The sequence below is a fragment of the Chiloscyllium plagiosum genome, unplaced genomic scaffold (genome assembly GCF_037043375.1).
Source record: "Chiloscyllium plagiosum isolate Xiang-an unplaced genomic scaffold, Cpla_swu_hap1 HiC_scaffold_29, whole genome shotgun sequence".
NCBI classification, from domain to species: Eukaryota; Metazoa; Chordata; class Chondrichthyes; order Orectolobiformes; family Hemiscylliidae; genus Chiloscyllium; species Chiloscyllium plagiosum.
This window is the reverse complement of record NW_028270167.1, coordinates 32,302,718-32,323,908: the sequence shown is the minus strand read 5'-3', so window position 1 is coordinate 32,323,908 and position 21,191 is coordinate 32,302,718. Positions and strand designations below refer to the sequence as shown.

At 41.3% G+C, this 21,191-nt stretch overlaps 1 protein-coding gene across 4 annotated transcripts in view; it reads right to left on the bottom strand.

The window, feature by feature from the left end:
• The window catches only part of robo3 (roundabout, axon guidance receptor, homolog 3 (Drosophila)), a 564,581-nt gene that overhangs the window by 272,565 nt on the left and 270,825 nt on the right, over positions 1–21,191 (bottom strand). The window lies entirely within an intron of this gene.

Below are 21,191 nucleotides of genomic sequence, written 5' to 3'. Positions count from 1 at the left end.
TTTAAATCCCAATTTTAAAAGTGCCTCCAAGTTGTGGACTCATAAGATGTCTCTATGTCTCAGCTTCAATCAAATCACCTCTCACTCTTCTGAACTCCAATGAAAACAAGTGCAGCCTGTTCAATCTTCCTGATAAGACAATCCATTTATTCCAGGTATCAATCTCTCAAGCCAGCTCTGTGTTACCTCTAACTCTACCCAATAGTGGGAAGTTAGAGATTTTTAAAATCATGAGGAGCATAGATAGGGTGAATAGTCAAGGTCATTTGCCCAGAGTACAGGAGCCCAAAAATTAAAGGGCATGGGTTTAGGGTGAGAAGGGAAGATTCGAGAAAAACCTAAAAGGCAATATTTTCAAACAGAAGATAGTGCATGTTTGGAATGAGCTGCCGGAAAAAGTGGTGGAGGCTGGTACAATTACAACATTTAAAAGGTGTTTGACTGGGTATATGACTAGGAAGGGTTTAAAGGGGTATGGGCCAAGTGCTGGCAAATGCAACTAGATTAAGTCAAGATAAATAGTCGGCATGGATGAGTTAGCCCAGAGGGTCTGTTTCCATGCTATATATCTTTATGACTCTATAACTTGGGGACCAGGTTCCACTGCATTGAACTCAAAAGGTCCTAAACCAGAAACCATGTTGGCACGCCAATCAGCAAGTGTGGGTCCTTAGAGCGGCTGTGCAGTCACTCAGATGACAAGGAACATTGCTTGGGGTGGGGACGGTGGTCAGAGACAGGACATCGCCCATTGAAACCATAAAGTCCACAAAGTTGGCAAATCATGTCCGCTTGGCTGTGCAGCACACTGCTGTGAGAAGCGCAAGCTGTACTTTCACCGCAGTCATAGAGGTATGCAACACAGAAACAGACCCTTCAATCCAACTCATCCATGCCGACCAGATATCCCAACCCAATCTAGTCCCACCAGACAGCACCTGGCCCATATCCCTCCAAACCCTTCCTATTTCTATACCCATCCAGATGCCTTTTAAATGCTGCAATTGTACTAGCCTCCACCACATACTCTGGCAGCTCATTCCATACCCGTACCACCTTCTGCGTGAAAAAGTTGCCCCTTAGGTCTCTTTTATATCGTTCCCCTCTCACCCTAAACCTATGCCCTCTATTTCTGGACTCCACGACCCCAGAGAAAAGACCATCTATTTATCCTATCTATGCCCCTAATGATTTTATAAACCTCTAAGGTCACCCCTCAGCCTACGACGCTCCAGGGAAAACAGCTCCAGTCTGTTCAGCCTCTCCCTAAGCTCAAATCCTCCAACCCTGGCAACTTCCTTGGAAATCTTTTCTGAACCCTTTCAAGTTTCACAACATCTTTCTGATAGGAAGGAGACGAGAATTGCATGCAATATTCCAACAGTGGCCTAACCAATGTCCTGTACAGCCGCAACATGACCTCCCAACTCCTGTACTCAATACTCTGACCAATAAAGGAAAGCATACCAAACGCCTTCTTCACTATCCTATCTACATGCGCCTCCACTTTCAAGGAGCTTTTTGTTCGGCAACACTCCCTAGGACCTTACCATTAAAAGGTGTATAAGTCCTGCTAAGATTTGCTTTCCCAAAATGCATCACCTCGCATTTATCTGAATTAAACTCCATCTGCCACTTCTCAGCCCATTGGCCTATCTGGTCAAGATCCTGTTGTAATCGGAGGTAACCACCTTCAATTTTGATGTCATCAGCAAACTTACTAACTGTACCTCTTATGCTCGCATCCAAATCATTTGTATAAATGATGAAGAGTAGTGGACCCAGCACTGATCCTTGTAGCACTCCACTGGTCACACGCTTCTAGTCTGATAAACACCCCTCCACCACCACCCTCTGTCTTCTACCTTTGAGCCAGTTCTGTATCCAAATGGTGAGTTCACCCTGTATTCCATGAGATCTAACCTTGCTCACTAGTGTCCCATAGGGAATCTTGTCAAACGCCTTACTGAAGTCCATATAGATCACATCTACCGCTCTGCCCTCATCAATCCTCTTTGTTACTTCTTCAAAAAACTCAATTAAGTTCATGAGACATGATTTCCCACACAAAGCCATGTTGACTATCCCTAATCAGTCCTTGCCTTTCCAAAACAAACCAGGCCAGAATATGTCCTTTCTAGGAGAGATCTAGGTGCAGAATGGCAGAATTTCACAGCATGGAAGAAGGCCATTCAGCCCATTGAGTGAATAAAATAAGTGGTTGAACTGATGATTGGGGTTGATCGATTGAGGAGTTAGATATAAAGCAGAAACAGGTGACACTGGCATTTGAAGGAGCTGCAAGATGGAGTAGCTAATAAACTCAATCCACAGGGACAGCTGTCTTGGTTTCTGGGAGAAAGTGAGGACTGCAGATGCTAGAGAGTTAGAGTTTGTCTCACCGATTAGCTTCGGTCCAAATACCTGTACGTGTACCTGTGATAGCTCCTGAAAAACCTTTATTCCAACCCCTCAAATTTTGCCCATTTGACTGTTTATCTATATTTCCTTCTGAAATATATGTTCCAATGTGACAGTCACTGGAAAGAAAGTAAGGCTTGCTGACTGGGCACAAAGTCTGGGAGACGTTAGTGATCCTGGCTGTATTTCTAGCTGAAAAATGTGTTGCTGGAAAAGTGCAGCAGGTCAGGCAGCATCCAAGGAGCAGAAGAATCGACGTTTCGGGCATAAGCCCTTCTTCAGGAATGTATTTCTAGCCTCCATTTTTCACAATGGTCTGGAGGAGAAACTTGATAGGTAGCAGAGTGGTCTCTTCCTAATTCCATTAAAGAACATTTAATTTGGTATAAAACTGTTACAAGTTTGATGTGTTATGGATCAGACCAAATCCACTCAACACATTAAGAAAATCAAGACCCTAATGTTTTCTTATTTTAAAAAGGTAAGTGTAAGGCATTACATTGCAGATGCAAGTTGATTGATCCAACTACTCGACATGAAGCAAAACACATTTTATTTTTATACTACAGTTAAAATACAGACAAAATAAAAGCACATGAAGAATTGGCTTAAGTATAAATACTTAAAATAATAAATATATGACCTATTACTAACTAACTGTCCCAATATTAGAATATCCCACAAACACAACTTTGGCAAAGGCAAATTCTGTACAAGACTGTCATACAATTCTAGCAGCAGGAAGAGAACTCCAGCTTTTAGCTGTAAGAGAGGAAAAGGAGCTTCCACATCCAGCTTCAACACCCCAGCAACTGCAGAAAGCTAAAAACACCTGGTGCTTTGAGCACTTGACCCCACCTATTCAAGCTACTTCTATTGTTCCAACTTTTTAAAAAAAAAACACATCAAGGCTTCACAAACTGTTCATTTTGAGTAGACTGCTTGGCACCTCTGTCTCAACCCCTTAAAGCCATAGTATCGTCACACCCAGTGCCTTGAAAGAAGAACCATCAATATACAAAGATTGCTTCATTTTTAGAAACTTCTAGCCTTATGCTATTAGTACACTACAATACATATGCATTATATCAACTCCACGCATGCAAACATTCACTACTACAGTTCATTTCAGTCCATTTTCTCGCACTACTGGACGCCTCAATCTTCCTTCAAGTTGTAACAACGAGTTGGCAATTATGTTTTCTTGTCCTACCAGGTGTATGAATCTTCAAAATTGAATGGTTACAATAAGAGGCTCCATCAAAACAGTCTGGAATTTTGACGTTTTAAAGTTTTTGAAAAAAACTGAGAAGGGGTTATGATCGTAGATACAATTGTCTCAGACACATTGCTGGCAATATTAATACTAAAATGTTGCAACTCCAACAGCAAACTCAAGGTCTCCTTCTCAATTGTCAAATAGTTCAGTTGATGATTAACTAATTTTCTGGAAAAATACCCAATGTGGATCTCTCTCTTTTCTTGTCTTCCTGCGAGACTAGTATTGACACCAGCATCACACGCATCAATAATCACTTCAAAATGTCTTCGCATAATTACTGGGGCAGTGGTTAACATAGCTTTCAGACTGTCAAATGCACTCTGACATTCCTCTGTCCACTGAAATTTTCTGCACTTCAACAGGTCAGTCGGTGGCACAACCATACTGCTAAACTTCGATACAAACCTCTGAAACACAATCCTGGGAATTGTATATATGCCTCTTTGTCGATGGTATAGGAAACTTCCAATAACCTTTGTTTTCACATCCCTTGGGCCATCTGTTCATGTCCAATGACATGGCCCAAGAACATGACTTGGTTTTCGCGAATTCACTCTTAGCCAGCGTAATCACCAAGCCTGCTACCCGAAGTTGATCAAACAACTCCAATAGATGCTCTAAAATGTTCCTCCCATATGTGACTAAAAATCACTTGATCATCAATGCACGCCACACAATTGGGTAATCCTAAAATGACTTTATTTATTAGTCTTTGAAATATAGCTGGCTCATTTTTCATACCAAATGACATGACTTTAATTTGGTGCAGTTCACTTGGTGTCAAGAAAGCCAAAATTGTCTTTGCTCTTTTAGATAAAGATAGCTGCCCGGTATCCTCCGAGTAAGTCAATCTGATAAACATAAATTGTCTTGAGAAGGTGTGACAAGCAGTCTTCCAAATGTGGAATAGAATATGGATCAGATTTTGTAACTGCAATGACTGCGATAGTCCAAATATAATTGTTAGGCACCATCTGGTTTTGGCACCATTACTATGGGTGAGCTCCATCCACTGCAAATGACTTCAATTACTGCAATGTGTGCAATGACTGCAAAGACTGTGTCTTTGGCACAGGTTCAAAAAGAGATTGAATACATGCTCAACTTTAGAGAGAGTTAAATCTATAAGGGTGTTGCTTAATTGGAACAGCATGTCCTATATCTACATCACACATAATTATAATAGTGCTTCCCATATGATTATAGTAACTCTTTCAAGTTGTTTTGATTTTCCTCTGGTAGGCAACTCAATAATTTATCCCAATATTTGAGAACTTCTTCAATGTCCAATTTAATTTGAGGAATGTATAATTCAGAATCCTCTGAACTTGATTCTTCACTATGCACTGTAACCAGCAACACATTCTTGTTTTGCTTTCCTTCCCTATCAAAATACCTTTGGAACACATTCACATGACACATTCAGATTTCTCTCCATCTGGTATTATCAAATAATTCACCTCACTCAATTTTGTTTCAATTTGCTAAGGCCCACTAAACTTTGCCTTTAAAAAGGAGAAACACTAAAACTATCTTCACTAGCAAAATTGCAAGTTTTTGATTTCTTATCTGCTTCCTGTTTCATCACATGCTATACTACTTTCAAATGCTGTGCAGCCAACTCACCCGCTCTATTTATTCTTTCCCTAAAATTTGACACACAGTCTAAATTTGTGGTCTCTGAACTGACTGCTTGGCACCTCTGTCTCAACCTTTCTTCATTAAAAAAAAAGACAAAATACACCTCTAAAAGACATAGTATTATTACAGGGGGAGAGACTCACATAGGATGCCTCAGTTTGGTTTCAGGGGCTCAGCATGGGTTGCAACTTGGCAAATGCAAAAGCTCTGTTTACATCGGAGTAACGTGTGCGACAGTGCGTCTACCATCCTGTTGGGACTTGACCGAGAAAATGGTGGGAAGACAGCAGATTACACCACTAAATATCTGTCTGCCCAACATCCACTGAAAAATCAGAAACGGTAGAATGAAATGTCTGAACCGTGTGGTTCAGGATTCCTGAGGATTTGGCACTCTGCATTATATTATGGACTATGCATGGTAATAGTTATGAGTTATAATCTAAAACACAAGCCAAGCTCATTAAAAACAGTCTTTCAAAATTGCAATCCAAAAGTTACCCTTAAGCACCCTCATTACCACTGAAAACTCTCTGCCACAGCCTGTCCTTCAGACACTTTGTTGCAACACTTTACCTGTTGCACACCTCACCCTCCTTGTCAGATGCTGAGCAATAAGATTTGCTGTTACCCACACCGTCATTATCAGCTTAGTGGTGTCACTGCAGAACTTCAAGCATTGAATCACATAAATGTGTGCACACCCCATGATTTGTACAGCTGAATGAAAAACTTGGAGTAGGCACAACAGTCACGTTCCTAACATGTCTCATCAGGACACAGCGTTTACTTGCAGCACAAATGTGTGTGAGACTGAATATTTACTTTCTTGAACTATTGCAGTCCACCTGGCGCAGGTATCCAACAGTAGTATTGTGATTTGGTACAATCTAAGTGACTTTCCAGACCACGTCAAAGGGCAGTTAAATATCCACCTTATTGCTATGGATCTGGAGTCACATTGTAGACCAGACTGGGCAAGGACGATAGATTTCTTTCACTGGAGGACAACAGTGAATCAAATGTTTCGATTCAACAACAATTGTTGGTAGTTTCACAGTCACCAGTACTAAGGCTAACTTTCAATTCCAAATTTATTAATTCATTCAATTTAAATCTCACCAGTTATTGTGATGGCATTTGAACTTGTTTCCACAGTGCATTGGACTGCATCTGAACGACTAACCCACTGACATTACCCCAGGCTCAGCCACTACAGGGCAAGATGGTAACAGAGGGGTTGCACTGAAAGTGGAAATGCTATTAGGAAAATGTGCTCAAAATATATTAGAAATTACAATTAGATGCAACTTCAAGCTTCGATTAAGGTTCACTTACAGAATCACAAACATAAATCCTTCCAATTGGACAGTCTAATCAGATAGAATTATTTCCCCTTCTCCCCATATCCTTACAAAGATACTCTTCAATGAAGAATGGAAACTTGGTTTGTTTTTATTACTCCTGCTAGAAATGGGTTTTTCATTGAAAACAACGATTTTAATCAATATGTCTATTCCTCTCTCTCTCTCTGTGAGAGGCTTGCTTCTAAAATCACTCTTTAAAAAGAAACTATTTTTAATAGTTTAATTGGGTAACATTAGTCAGTTTTATCTGTTAAGTGTTTCATTTCGAAAGACTTTAAAATGTGCCTCCTCACACCTATGCATCCAAGAAAATGAGTTAACTGTTTGATGCTTTCTTCAGAATACATATAAACTCATGAATGAGCAGAAGCATGCCAATAGGCCCCCTGCTCCACTAAGGCCCATCTGGTTGTGGCTTTCAGCTTACATTCCAGACTGCCCTCGATAACCAGCAGCTCTGGTTGAGAATCCTGCAATATCACCCACATGTTGGCCAGTTTCATGGTGGGGGCTTTATGGCGCCAAGCTGAATCTCAAGACAGTGGAAACGATCACAGAAAATACAGATGGAAGTGTTTCAGGGTAAATCATTAATATCCCTCAAATCTTTCCCATAGCTTCAACCTCGCCCATTATGCCATGTTGGTTGTGACACATGCTCCTCTTCTAATTTGCAATTGAAAACTGAGGATTTAGACATTCCAGGGATATCAAAGTCCCTGGAATTCGTGTCTCTCAGAGATTGGGGGCAGCATGACAAAATGCATATACACTGCAGTGGGTCAAGCAACATATTTGTCATGGACATTAACAATGATCTCTCAAAATACTACAAATGAAAGAAATAACTCACTACTGACTTAAGTACGAGATAACCAAGTGTGACAAGTGATTGTGTGCCTCATGTACATAGTACATGTCTCACAATTGTGGGACGTGCTTTCAGCATCTCAGACAGAGCAGCTATATCTGTACACCAGAATCTGAACATTTCACACATTTAATTATGTAAACACAGCAACAAAAAAAAGTAAGCCATTCAGCCCTTTGAGCTTATTCTACCACACAGTTAAATGGTTGGTCTACTCCATTTACCCACTTACATCCAAATTGCTCAATACTCTTAAACTAAACCCATCACTCAGGATTGAAAGCTCCAACTGCACCAACAGGTACTGCCTTTTGAACAAGAGAGAAGATCAGATATCTATCAGCCTCCACATTCCCTCACCAATGATCCTCTACTGATGAATGCTGCTACACTGGATGGTGCATCGTAACACTGGGGCTTGCAAAGGTGACGTTATATAAAACTCACTGCACCTCCAGCAGTCACAGGCAAGATTCATCACTAACTCAGCTCCATCCTGAAGTGCTCAATATTATTGAAATTACATCTCAAAGTCCTGTATTCAAGTAAAGACTACATTAAGGATGCAATTGAACAGGAGAATGGAAACATACCCTCTCCATTCATGCTACCCCATGAGGACACACTAGAGGCAGTAAGACAAAGAACAATGCAAGTCCAATTTAGAAACAGCACAAGGTAGTTCCTAATCCCACTTACTCAGTGATCAAGCAAGGAGGAAAAGGATGACACCAAGTCACAAATCTTTTCCCTGCTTGTGCTCTATAACAGAGAAGTATGCTTGCCTTTCAAGACATTGTAAGCACTGAAGAGCTGCTTCAAATCTAAACTGACTGTACAACTGACTGCAAATGCTCATCACTCATATCACTGGGCACAATAATCTCCCACAGGCAAAGCCCTGAGTTACAGGCTGAAGGTAATGCTTTTATGAACTTGCATTTACAAAATGGACCAAAAGCCACTATTTGGTCTGGGTGGTTGCGCTTCGGCGGGTCGGTGTGGACTTGTTGGGCTGAAGGGCCTGTTTCCACACTAAGTAATCTAATCTAATCTACACCAAAAGGTTGTGGACACTATGGGTCATTGTCAAGTTTCAAGAATGGGGTAATGGATCTTTATTAGGGGAGGACAAATCAATCAAAGGAACATTAATGGCAATGAGGTTTTGACCATAATTTAACTGACTAACCACACTTCTTCCCATGCAGACTTTAAAAATGTGGAGCTCATTTGTAAAATGTATTGTTATATCTTGAGTGACATGATTATAATCCATTCATACAATTTGATTCCATAACTCCTCCAACCAACGGTAGTAACTATATTTAATGGTGCTAAATCTAGGTCCATCACAATATCAACAGTTTGTATCTTCTCCAATCTATTCCCATTCTTACATCATGCAGTACTCTGGTAAAATTCATAAGACTTGTTTAAAAACAAAATAGAACTAAGCTAAAAAGAATGTTAATGTTAATAATTCTTAGCAAACCCCTTTTTTCTAATGAGGGGTCCCAATGGTGACATTCACTCTTTAAAGCCTGAAGCAACCGGTGTTTTTTAAATTGCTACTGTCATCCATTCAGTGCATTACCATAAATCAGGCATCCTGATTAAACACTCACCAGTGTGCACGGAGCTAACTCTGGTCACTCAACAGCCGACTCCGAAGCGCAATATGATTAAATATTGACTAGCTAATGCTGCTTCCATTTACAGACGACTGTGCAGCCTGGAAATGAACAGGAGTCTGGTTGAGGCATGAAGAGATTACAACAGTGTTGCTTCTGTGTGCATGCTCTATCCTGATAGGGTGCTGGTGTGGGATGTGCTACTCAGATTCTGGTCACCTCTTGGGAGACTGGATGAGCACACAGATTTGCCAGATGCCAGTCTTCAGCTGTCATTTGCTTCTGTGTTCTGCCTCTATCACATACAGCTTCTCCTGAACTCTCCATCCAGTACCCCTCAAGCAGCCAGAGACTTGTCAATGCCTTTAGCTGTATTAACCATAAGGTCTGGAAGATCCCCCTTGAACCTCTGTTTCCTTTAAGAGGATCCTTAACATCACCATGACCCAGCTTTTGATCACCATTCTCAATACAAAACAACCTTGATTATCCGAAAAAGATGGGCGGGGAGTATTTTGTTCGGATAACCAAGAGGTTGATCTGTATCTCCTTCTGTAGTGTAGGATTTGGCTGGTACCACTCCCATGCAGTCAGTCAGAGTCATACAGCTTGGAAATAGATTCTTTGGTCCAACTCATCCAAGCCAACCAGATATCTTAAACTAATCTAGTTCCACTTGCCAGTATTTGACCAATTTCCTTCCAAACTCTTCCTAATCAAGAACCAATCCAGATGCCTTTTAAATGTTGCACTTGGACCAGCGTCCACCACATTTTCTGGGAGCTCATTCCATACACGTACCACCTTCTGCATGATAAAGTTGCCCCTTTTATATCTTTCCCCACTGACCTTAAACCTATGCCCTTTAGTTTTGGACTTTCCCCAACCCTGGGAAAAAGACTTAGGCTGTTCACCCTAACCAGGCCCCTCCTGAGTTTATAAACCTTCATTAGGTCATCCCCTGAGCCTTCGATCCTCCAGGAAAAATAACCCCAGCCTAATCAGCCTCTCCCGATGCAAGATTTTGGAGGTCTTATTTATTGAAGATGAAACTGTCCACATATTCTAGGCATCAGGCAAAAGTAGCATATGCCTCACATCAAGTTCAAACAACCCTCACTCCAGCCACTGGCAAAAGCTGCTTTGTGAATATACAAAGTCGAACAGGATGGCGCTGGAAAAGCACAGGCAGCACAGAGTCAACTGTTCGGGCATAAGACCTTCATCAGGAATGTCAACATTCCTGGCAAAGGGCTTATGCCCGAAACATCAACTCTCCTGCTCCTCAGATGCTGTCTGACCTAGTGTTTTTCCAGCGCCACCCTTTTTGACTGATTCTCCAGCATCTGTAGTCCTGAATATACAAATTGGCATTGTACAGTTTAGTAGGGATCAAACATCTCTGCAGTGCTCTTGATTATGTTGCCATTCCAAAAGTTAATATGTAGGGCAGCAGTTATTCAAATGTGGGTCATTTCAATCAATCAGTGATCAGGACAGTGAACCAAGGCTGATATTTCCCTTCTAAATCTCAGGATGTTGCTCTGTATAAGCAGACACAATAAAGTCAGATAACTCAAGACAGATCAGTAACTCCCATTACATGAAACTGCCCAGAGCAGGACATTGAACAAAATATAATAGCAATTGTGGCATTTACCATGTCTGCCTGAAGTACTGCGTACAGCGCTGGTCTCCTAACTTGAGAAAGGATGAACTGGCACTGGAGTGGGTACAGAGGAGGTTCACTAGGTTGATTCCGGAATTGGGAGGATTGGCATAGGAGGGGAGATTGAGTAGACTGGGAATGCACTCATTGGAATTTAGAAGAACGAGGGGGGATTTTTATAGTAATAAAAGATTATGAAGGGAATAGATAAGGTAGAAACAGAGTTTGTTTCCACAGGTAGGTGAAACTAGAACTAGGAGGCATAGCCTCAAAATAAGGGGCAGCAGATTTAAAACGGAGTTGAGGAGGAACTTCTTCACCTAAAGGGCTGTGGATCTGTGGAGTTCCCTGCTCAGTGAAGCAGCTGAGGCTACCTCATAGAATGGTTTTAAGGCAAAGATAGATAGATGTTTGAACAGTAAAGGAATTAAGGGTTATGGTGAACGGGTGGGTAAACTGAGTCGACACAAAGGTCAGCCTTGGTCTTACTAAAGGACAGAGTAGGACTGAGGGGCCAGATGGCCTACTCCTGCTCCTAGTTCTTATGTTCTTACTCATGGAACTGGACTTTGTGCTTTGAGAGTTGGGATGGGCTAGTAGTAGTTCAGGACACTATTTTTATCCATCCCATCCTCTACTTTTTCAACCAAGCAGTTGATCATCTCCTAATGTCCTCTTTTTTAAAAACTCAGTGTCAATATACCTGATAAATGCTCCTAATGCATTGGGACATTTTGCTACTTTTGAAAAGGTACTAAATGCAGATTGTCATTGATCAGTACGGAGCATCATCCAGTAGAGAAACCCTTCAAACTCCTGACAATCTTAAAGACTTTTCTGTGATTCCATGTCTCCTGTCATCTTCTATTTAGGTTTAATGCCTCTATTGGCCATGTTAAATTGACCATAGTGTTAGGTGCATTAGTCAGAGGGAAATAGGTCTGGGTGGGTTACTCTTCGGAGGGTCGGTGTGGACTTGTTGGGCCTGTTTCCACACTGTAGGGAATCTAATCTAATCTAAATCGAATCTAAATTCCTCTCCTACAGTAGAAGGGAATCCTTTGGTTTAACTGGTCTGGACCAGTAAGATGGTCATATTGCCTCCTTAACTTCCTTATATTTCTCTAATATTTCCCATCCCACTCTACTGTAACATCTCAGCCAACACAGAAGTTACATTTTACTCTCATTAAGAGAAATAATGCACTTTAATGATGATATCTCAGTCGATTGGACTGACATAACATATAGTATTCTTGCAGCTTCCTCTCCAAAAGGAACATGCTATGAACACAGCCTTCACGGTAAAACACACTCTGAGGCCTCCAAGCATTGTGCTTTGCTTTAATATTATCTGTCAAATTCTAATCCCGCTGTGTTTACATCAATTACCGTCCAAAAACATGTTAGAGCAGAGCACTGACATTTCAATGGGGAATTTGATGAAAGGAAGAGGCCATCAATCACCTTTAGACATTTTGTTAAAATCTATATTCAAATATTACAATCACAATGTACATGATAAGAACTCCCTCTTTGCCAGACTGTAGCACAATGGGGTTTGGTTGGATTTGGGGACGCAAGAGAATGAGACGTTTCACCTTTTCTCACCAGAGCAGGACGAGACAGGTTACTAATTGGCAGCAAGGCACAAACGTGGGAATTTATCTGAATTTCTAGGCAGTGACAGTTCTAATGAGGACAGAGTCAATGAGCCATACTCTGCTCACGTAAGGCAACAGTGGTGCCACTGCACGGGCTAGAGTTGCAGGATTTTCCACAGCATGACACATGGCTCAATATTTTATTTAAACTGTAGAAAGGTCAGTTTCCGGTTCCTATATCTTACCAGGTCACAAAAGTAAAAAAAAAAGTTACAATTCCAAGCTGGTCATTAAGGCAAAGTTTAGATAAATGGATGTTGTATCTATTCCTATGGAGGGGCAGTTACTGCTTTGGTGATGCTTTTGGTTTTGTTCATCGCTAAATAATCTGTGCTCTGCCTCTTCTGATGACTTTAATCAAGTCGTAGAAAATTTGAATTGGGTTACTGGGACGTGATACAGTGAAAAAAGTTTAAGTCGCCACTCAGTTCCAGCACACTCTTCCCGATAATCTGTGCAGCTCCCAGATCTTCCTTTCATTCTGCATTTTGTAAGCATGTGTTACATAACGCGTACTTATTTGAGCTCTCTTTCCAAGCCCTTTTGCTGTCTGTTGTTCTTTTGTCTTAGCTTCTCAAGGTTAAAAAAAAAAATGGAATAGGGCATTACGATATTCAAGGCCCAAAGATGTTGTGCATTGCTCCCTTGGTGGCCTTGCTAATCTCAATCCTGTGTCAACCTGGCAATTTCCCACATGACCAGACTGACTTTAGCAGATGGAGGTGCCCACTCACTCTGACACAGGCTCCGACTCACACACAACTCTGCGTGTTATGTCAAAAAGACTCAGTTTTTAAAACCTAGTAAAATAATTTTGAATTGTAGATAATGTTGAAATATAAAATCAGAACCCAATTTGCACTGAACAAGTTCTGTCAAAAAAAAAAGTGATAATATTAAAATAACCTGAATTGATAGGTGTTACTTGGGAGGTGAATATTGTCCAGGAGACCAGTGAGGTTCTTCTGCTCCAAATAATCATTCAATGGAATCCCTTTCTTTTGTATTGTGTCCCACATTTTGGTTAAGGTTACTGTGATGAAACCACAAGCATATCTCTTACAGATATAGCATATATTGGCTGGGAGACATAACATTATGCCTACATTGAACTGACAGTCATTGAGTCAAAGATATACAACACAGAAACAGACCCTTTGGTCCAACTCATCCACGTCAGGTACCCTAAATAAATGTATTCCCATTTACCAGCATTTGTCCCATATCCCTCCAACCCTTCCTATTCATATACCCAGCCAAACATCTTTTAAATGTTGTAATTGTACCAGCCTCCACCACCTTCCCAGGCAGCTTATTCCATACATGCACCACCCTCTATGAAAAAGTTACCCTTTATGCCCCTTATAAATCTTTCAGCTCTCACCTTAAACCTATGCTCTCTTGTTTTTGACTCCTCCACCCTAGGAAAAAGACACTGGCTGTTCATTCTATCCATGCCCCTCATGATTTGAGAAACTTCTATTAGGTCACCCCTCAGCCTTTGACACTCCAAGATAAACAAACCCCGCCTATTCAACCTCTCCCTATAGCTCAAACCCTCCAACCCTGGCAACATCCTTGTAAATCTTTTCTGAACCCTTTCAAGTTTCACAACATCTTCCGTGTAGTAGTGAGACCAGAATGGAATGCATCATTCCAAAAGTAGCCAAACCAAATGTCTTGTAGAGCTGCAACATGACCTGTCAACTCCTATACTCATTGCATGGATCAATAGAGGCAGATATGTGGAGTTTAACATCTTACCAGAAAGACAGCACCTCCAACACTGCAAACACCTTCTGTAAATACACCAAAGTGTCAGTCTAGATTGTGTTTTCATATTTCTGACTGTAGAGTCTGGAATAGGAATTGACCCACAAATATTTGCTTTGGAGACAAGACTACTATTTACTGAGCTATGGCTGACATTGGTTCAATTGTTCTTTACAGAGCTGAAGCCTACTTGCAGCCAGTTCACAGAAAATGACACTCCGACGACTGGAGTCCGGATAACTGTTGGGTCAATGCCTTTGCTTAGCCTCTGGTAATGAGAGAAAAGGAAATAACACTAAAACCACAGCAAAAGGATAAAATACTCGTCAAAAGTACCATTAGGGATTGGCTCACACACAAACAAATTAGTCGGAATAATTAATCAGCAGCTGCAACAGCCGACAATCCAACTTTCAAAAGATTACCAGCAGCTTTTAATCATATACTCAGACAAAACTAAACAAGAAGGATGAGCACAGTCAGAAATTTGGAGTTCGATAGGACAAACATTTTATTGGTACCGTTCCAATTACTGCTGTGTCAAGAGTGCTAGAAAACCAGGAGTATTTAAACATAAACAAAATGTCTCCATTTTATTTTTGTATCACTGAAAGTGATTTTTCATTGCATTCTGTTTAATGCAAAACAAAGGCTCATTCATCTCTCTGTGAAAGTTAACCTCTGCCGTATGTGACCACATTTATATCAGGGTTGTCGTTAGGTGGACAAGACTGGAAGTTGACACTGAAAAGTTCAAAGACTGGTGGCAAAAGGGATTACTTCAGGAAGACCCACAGCTCAGCTGATGTGATAATTAAGACTTCTCAAAGTGGGGTGGGGGTGGGTCAGGTTCCCAAGTGGGGACCCAAGCTGACATTTTGACATTCTAAGTCAGACCTCCCTCCGGATCCTTCGCTCCACACTTGCAGCCATGCGCCGCTACCTACATTCCCTGCAATTAGACCTACCCCAGCTCAGGACAACACTCTCACAGACCTGCAAAGGACCTCTACTGTTCTTCATCCATAGAAGAATCCATACACTAAACAACCTCCCTCTACATTCTAAGCTCCAAGTCAGCAATATCCACTGTGGGGTTGTGGTCATGCTAACAACCGCTGTGACAGACAGGTTCCCCATCCCAGTCTCATTGGTTCCCTCCTCCATTCCCATCACCACACCATCCTCACTCTCGCACTTGAATTGTCATGAACACTCATTAACAAGTCTCAAAATAGGGTCAGAGTGGGAAAACTTTGGGAAGCACTGTGGCACATGTTTTCCTGTAACTGGAATTGGTGCACTCGCTTTGGTCGATTTGTTGCTTTAGTGTGCAATGGACTTTATACCTCACCTGATTTTTTGCTTTTGTTGAATTCACCTGTTCTACACCATGGCACAATGTCAGCATTGTTCCCCTCCTAGCTACTCACCATCTTGATTTGAAAATATATAACCATTCCTTGACTGTTGCCAGGTCAAAATCATGGAATTCCCTCCCTAAGGGCATTGTGGGACTGTAGATGGACTGCAGTGGTTCAAGACAACAGCTCACCACCATCATCTTCTCAACGGCAACTACAGACAGGCAATAAAGCCAGCCACACCCAATTCACACAAATGATTTTTTTTTAAAAAACAGTGGACCAGAATAAAGGATGGATTATGAAGTTGAAAGTGTGTACAATACTTTCATGAGTGTGAAAGCTGGCAAACATCTGTCAGGCACAAAGTGTACTGGACAATTTGAAAATGTAACATTTGAGCTGTAACTTAGATACATGGAGTTGTTTGCACAGTAGTTCAAATTTAACCAGTTTAAATTATGTCCCAAGATAGTAAAACCCAAACGACTTTGAATTGTATTGTTTTGACAGCATCAAACCAATGAGACGATCCGATGTTTTGGGGTATTAAAAAAAACAGGCATTTTGAACAGTTAGCCAGAGAAAAAGCATCTTCTGCCATTGACAAACTGCCTGCAAACCCTCTCTCCACAAGGTACCTTTTTCATATGAAAAATCTGTGTAGCAGAAGTCCAAAGACAACCAAGGGGGAATCTACAAACAGAAGATCGACACCTGTCTGGTTTTTGAAAATTGATTTGCTGTAAATTTAATAGAGGCTTCATCAGATCAGTATATTGTTATAGAGTGGGAGGTAGATAAATCTTTAAGACAAACAAGCTTGGAGTTGTAATTGGATATTGTTTAATGTTCACTTTTGGAGTTAAAGAATAAAATTGTTATTTTTTTCTTTAAATTGTGGAATCTGGGAGTAGCTCTCGGTCACTCATATTCCAAACGTACGAGGCAAGGTGTTTAATTAGCAGAAGGGTTTACCTCATGTCGTAACAGTACTCTTTTACCAACAATACTAACAACTCCCAGTATGTCAATTAAAAATTTCCCAACTGTGCGCGCTTCCCAAATCTGACTCTGGTGTCTACACCCCTGGCCTCCTCCATCTGCAAATGCCCTACAAATCTTGCCCCATGTTGTTATTTCTCAGTTCCCCCACCTTCACTCGATACAAGTGGGTGCCTTCTACTGCTTCAGTTCCACTTCACTGGAACGGACCTCATCATTTTCTTTTTAAACGGTGAGCATGTGATACTCAGTATTTGGAATAAAGATCTCTTAAAGGGAAAGATCAATAAGTGGGAGGGGGAAGCATTGAAGGAGAAGGGAAAACCAAAAGGAAAAATGAGTTGAGGTAAAGTGGGCAGAGGGTCATTTGGATCATAAAATGCTAGGAAAGGCTAATTTGGTTGAATGGTCTGTTTCCTGTGCTGTGGTATTTTATGCTAATAATTTTGTCGATTGAAAACTGAACAGGTTTTCAACTGCTACATTTCCATTGCTCTCTCTGTAAGGGAGAGGGAAGTACAATATGTAATAGATTGATTTGGATGAGACGCAATAACTAGTCTGTACACAAAATTATGTTAAACCAGTTCTGCCTGACCTGGTGGTATTAGATACTAACATTGCAAACCTGAATTCAGAATGAGTTTAATTCAACAAATTTAATATTCATCATGTTGGTGAGCACAAAATCTCAACGAATCAATAAAGGCCGAGCAATGCAACTGGTTCAAAGTAATACAAAAATAGCAGAACTGCCCAACACATACTAATGAGTTAGTTACACCTATTCATGACTGCTGCCTAATAAACCCTTTACTTGTTTAATCCACAGAGATTTCTTCAGTTAAAGCTCCTCAGCCTGTACAACATCCCTCTGGGCCCTGTTTGGCTTTGTTCATGATTACAGCATTCCGAATCAATTCTGCTTCTGGCATTGAGAAATTGGTTAATTCTGAGCAAAGGAGGTTTAGCAAAAACAAAGACAGCAGTGCTTCCCAAACCCCTGTGAGCAAACTGCTAATGATCTGCTAACTCTAGGTGACAATCGAAAGAGCCTGACTTGAGACACATCTGTTGAAATAGTGCCACTGCATTACAGTACCTTTACCATGGAAGAATACTTCCAATTTCACAGAGCATGAGGAATAGTCTCTGCTGATCAGCTGCTGGAACCATCATACATTTATTGTCTCCACATTCAACTCTTCCCTGCACTTCAAACAGACTCCCAACATCCATCCTCTTTAAACTTCAATTCATCAAAAACTCTGCTACCCCACACTCCAACACACATTATGCTTCCTTCACTGACCAATCGAGGCTCCCAGTTGTGAAATGCTTCAGATTTTTAATTCTAACCATGATGTTCACAACAGAGTGGGGCTTCCCCCTCCCCATCTCTGACACCTCCTCCCACCCTACAATCCTTCAAGAACTCAGCAGTCCTGGCTGCAGTGTTGGGAACTCGGTCTACATCTTTCTGCCTCCCACTGTCCCCAGTGTACAGCGATATGGTGAGGGCTCTTGTGTCAGTGTGTTACTGTTCCCGCCTGATGAAGGAGAGTTGCTCCGAAAGCTAGTGTGCTTCCAATTAAACCTGCTGGACTATAACCTGGTGTTGTGTGATTTTTAACTTTGTACACCCCAGTCCAACACCAGCATCTCCGAATTACATCTTTAAAGGCTCTAAGGCCCGAACATTATAACCCAACCCCCTCAACATCTCCACCTTCCTTCTAAGGCATTCCTTCAGAATTACCTCTTTAATTAAGCTTTTGATCATCTGTCCCAAGAACTGATTTGCAGCTGAATATGATCTTTACTTTGGCCCACTGCAGCTCCTGTGAAAGCAGCTTGGGGCTTTTTACAGTGAAAAGGTGGTATAGGAACAATAATTATTGTTATTACAATCATGCAGAACTGGAAAATGAAGAGGCTAATTCCTAATTACCCCAAAGAACACACACATATTCCGTATTCAGCGGATTTTCTGTCTTTAAATTAAAATTTGGAGCATCGGGGTCTCTTCATTATCGGAATGGAAATTGTAGGCTTGCAGCTGACCTCAACACTACAAACACTCCCCAAGGAATACTGGCTGTGTAGGACTATACATATGTATTAAACAATCCTCCCTACCTTCCCCTCACGTAACTATGCACAGGGAGCAATACGTGAAGAATATAGCTTTAGAATATTTATAGATTGTTGTCTTGAAGTATGGTCCCCTGGTAATCTCCCTTCACAACTGCAATGATTTGGGCCCTTTTTGTTTTAAAGGGAAATCAGAAACAGGAGAGAGTGAACACTTGCCAATGTTTGTGTTGGTATTGATCCAGACTGACGTGCACCACAATCTTGACTGAAAGGTTCATGTGCCTGAGCATTCCCAATGACAGCCATTCCTGATCTAAACAAAATGAGCTCACAGTTACTGACTCCTTCACTGTCCAACTCCTTTCGTGTTGGCAGTCTCCCTGCCACATCGTTCAGCAATTTTATTCTGATGGTTAAACCTGTGGTGCCACATGCTCACAGTGATTCAAGACAACAGCTCACCACCATCTCACTGGCAATTAGGGATTGGCAATAAATGCTGGCATAATCAGCAATATCAAAAATAAAGTGGTTTTCCTTTCCTATATAGGATAGCTGGCTTATTAATAAGGGCTCCAATCTACTGTCAAATCAATCGCTCAGCAGATTATTTGCCTCCCACTGTCCCCAGTGTACAGTGATATGGTTAGGGCTCTTGTGTCAGCGTGTTACTGTTCCACCTCTGAGGCAGAAGGTCTGATTTCCAAGTCCCATCTTCCCCAGAGGTGTATCCGTAACATGCCTGAACAGGTCAATTGTAGCTATTTTAACTGATCTAGAGAGTCAATATTACTGGGGACCGTGGGCTCTTCTCAACTTGCAGATTACTTGTAAAAATGAGACGTTGTCATGCAGGCCGTGTGGCAATGCAGTGTGACAGGCCTCCTGTCAGCAGGGATATGGCATGCCATTGGCACGGTATTGTATTTTTTAGCTGGTCTGAGAAGCAGGCAACTGGCTACCTTCAAAGCAACATCATGAACTTGCACTGTTAATGAGGATTCCTGGCACCGGGAGCAATCCTCAGAAAGCCAGAGCAGAGCACTTATTGTCACGCACAAAATTACATCAAATCTAAATTAGCGAGTTTTGAAAAGGTTTATAGCACAGGTTGAGATTTTGGCTGTAACTCAGGTCGAGTTCCAACTAGAACTCTATCAAACACATTGACTTGGATCCCATTTACCATCCCCTGAGAAAAAGAACAGAAAGTGACATTACCAACCCAAGGAAACCTAAACACAAAAAAAGTGGGACATACCACCAGTGCTTCACCAGAGGCTCATTGATGATGTTACCTAGAATGGTGACGAAATGTCGGAAAACGAATCTTCCAGCTCAGCAAGCAAGGTTACATCCATCAATCCGAATTTCTATACCACCATTAACACCGCCAAGAGTCTCAAGGTGTATCACAGGAGAGTCATCAAAGTAAAGGCACAGATATTAAACCAAAGGGGGAGGCTGCACAACAAGTGACCAAATACCTTGATTTTAAAAAAAAGTCCTCAGTTTTAAGGATTTGTTTAAAAAGGAGAGTGTGGCAGAAAGACACAAGATAATTCTATAAGTTCAGGCCAAGACAGCTGAGGTATGAAAATTATGGATAGTGTGCCCCTGCACCTTCATTTTCTATCCCCCACAGTCATTGGGACCATGCTACAGGTCTCATCTCTGACTTTTCCTCTATTCATTATTTTTTATTCATTCATGGAATGAATAAAACTCCCCAGAGATCAGTTAATAGTCAACCCCATTGCTGTGGATCTGGAGTCACATGGAGGCCAGACTAGATAGAGAAGCCAGTTTCCTTCCCTGAAGGCCATCAACGAATGAGATGGATTTTTCCGACAATCGACAATGGTTTCATGACCATTATAACATTCTTAATTCCAGATTTTCATTGAAATCAAATTCCACCATATTGTTGGTGGAAATAAAAGTTTCTATAAGTGACATCTGAACACAAGACAAATCAGCCAACAATCCTGTTGCCGATTACTCTCGATTATATGTTTGTGTGTTGAAATTAAGATTGGTATTAAAGCCCCTATGACTAAATAGACAATTAAAGAGGATGATAAATGGCTGCTGCCAGTGGTGGTGCCATCTATTGACAAATACACCACACTGCAGAAATACCTCGCTGTCTTTGTGCTGGTAGCAAGTCACCTTGAGCACTGACTGCACATTCCCCAAGTTCAGAGGCTTGCTGCGAATGAATTTCCAAGCAATTGGCTGTAAAATTACAAGCTCAAATTTCCAATACATATTCCTCACAGCAGGACTTCCTGATGGCTGGCTGAATAAGGTCAAGAACTGACCTCTGTACAGGTGCAATGCACAGATAAATACTGGAGGGTCTACCTTTTGAAGGCCTCATTTTCTGTCAATCTGCTGTAT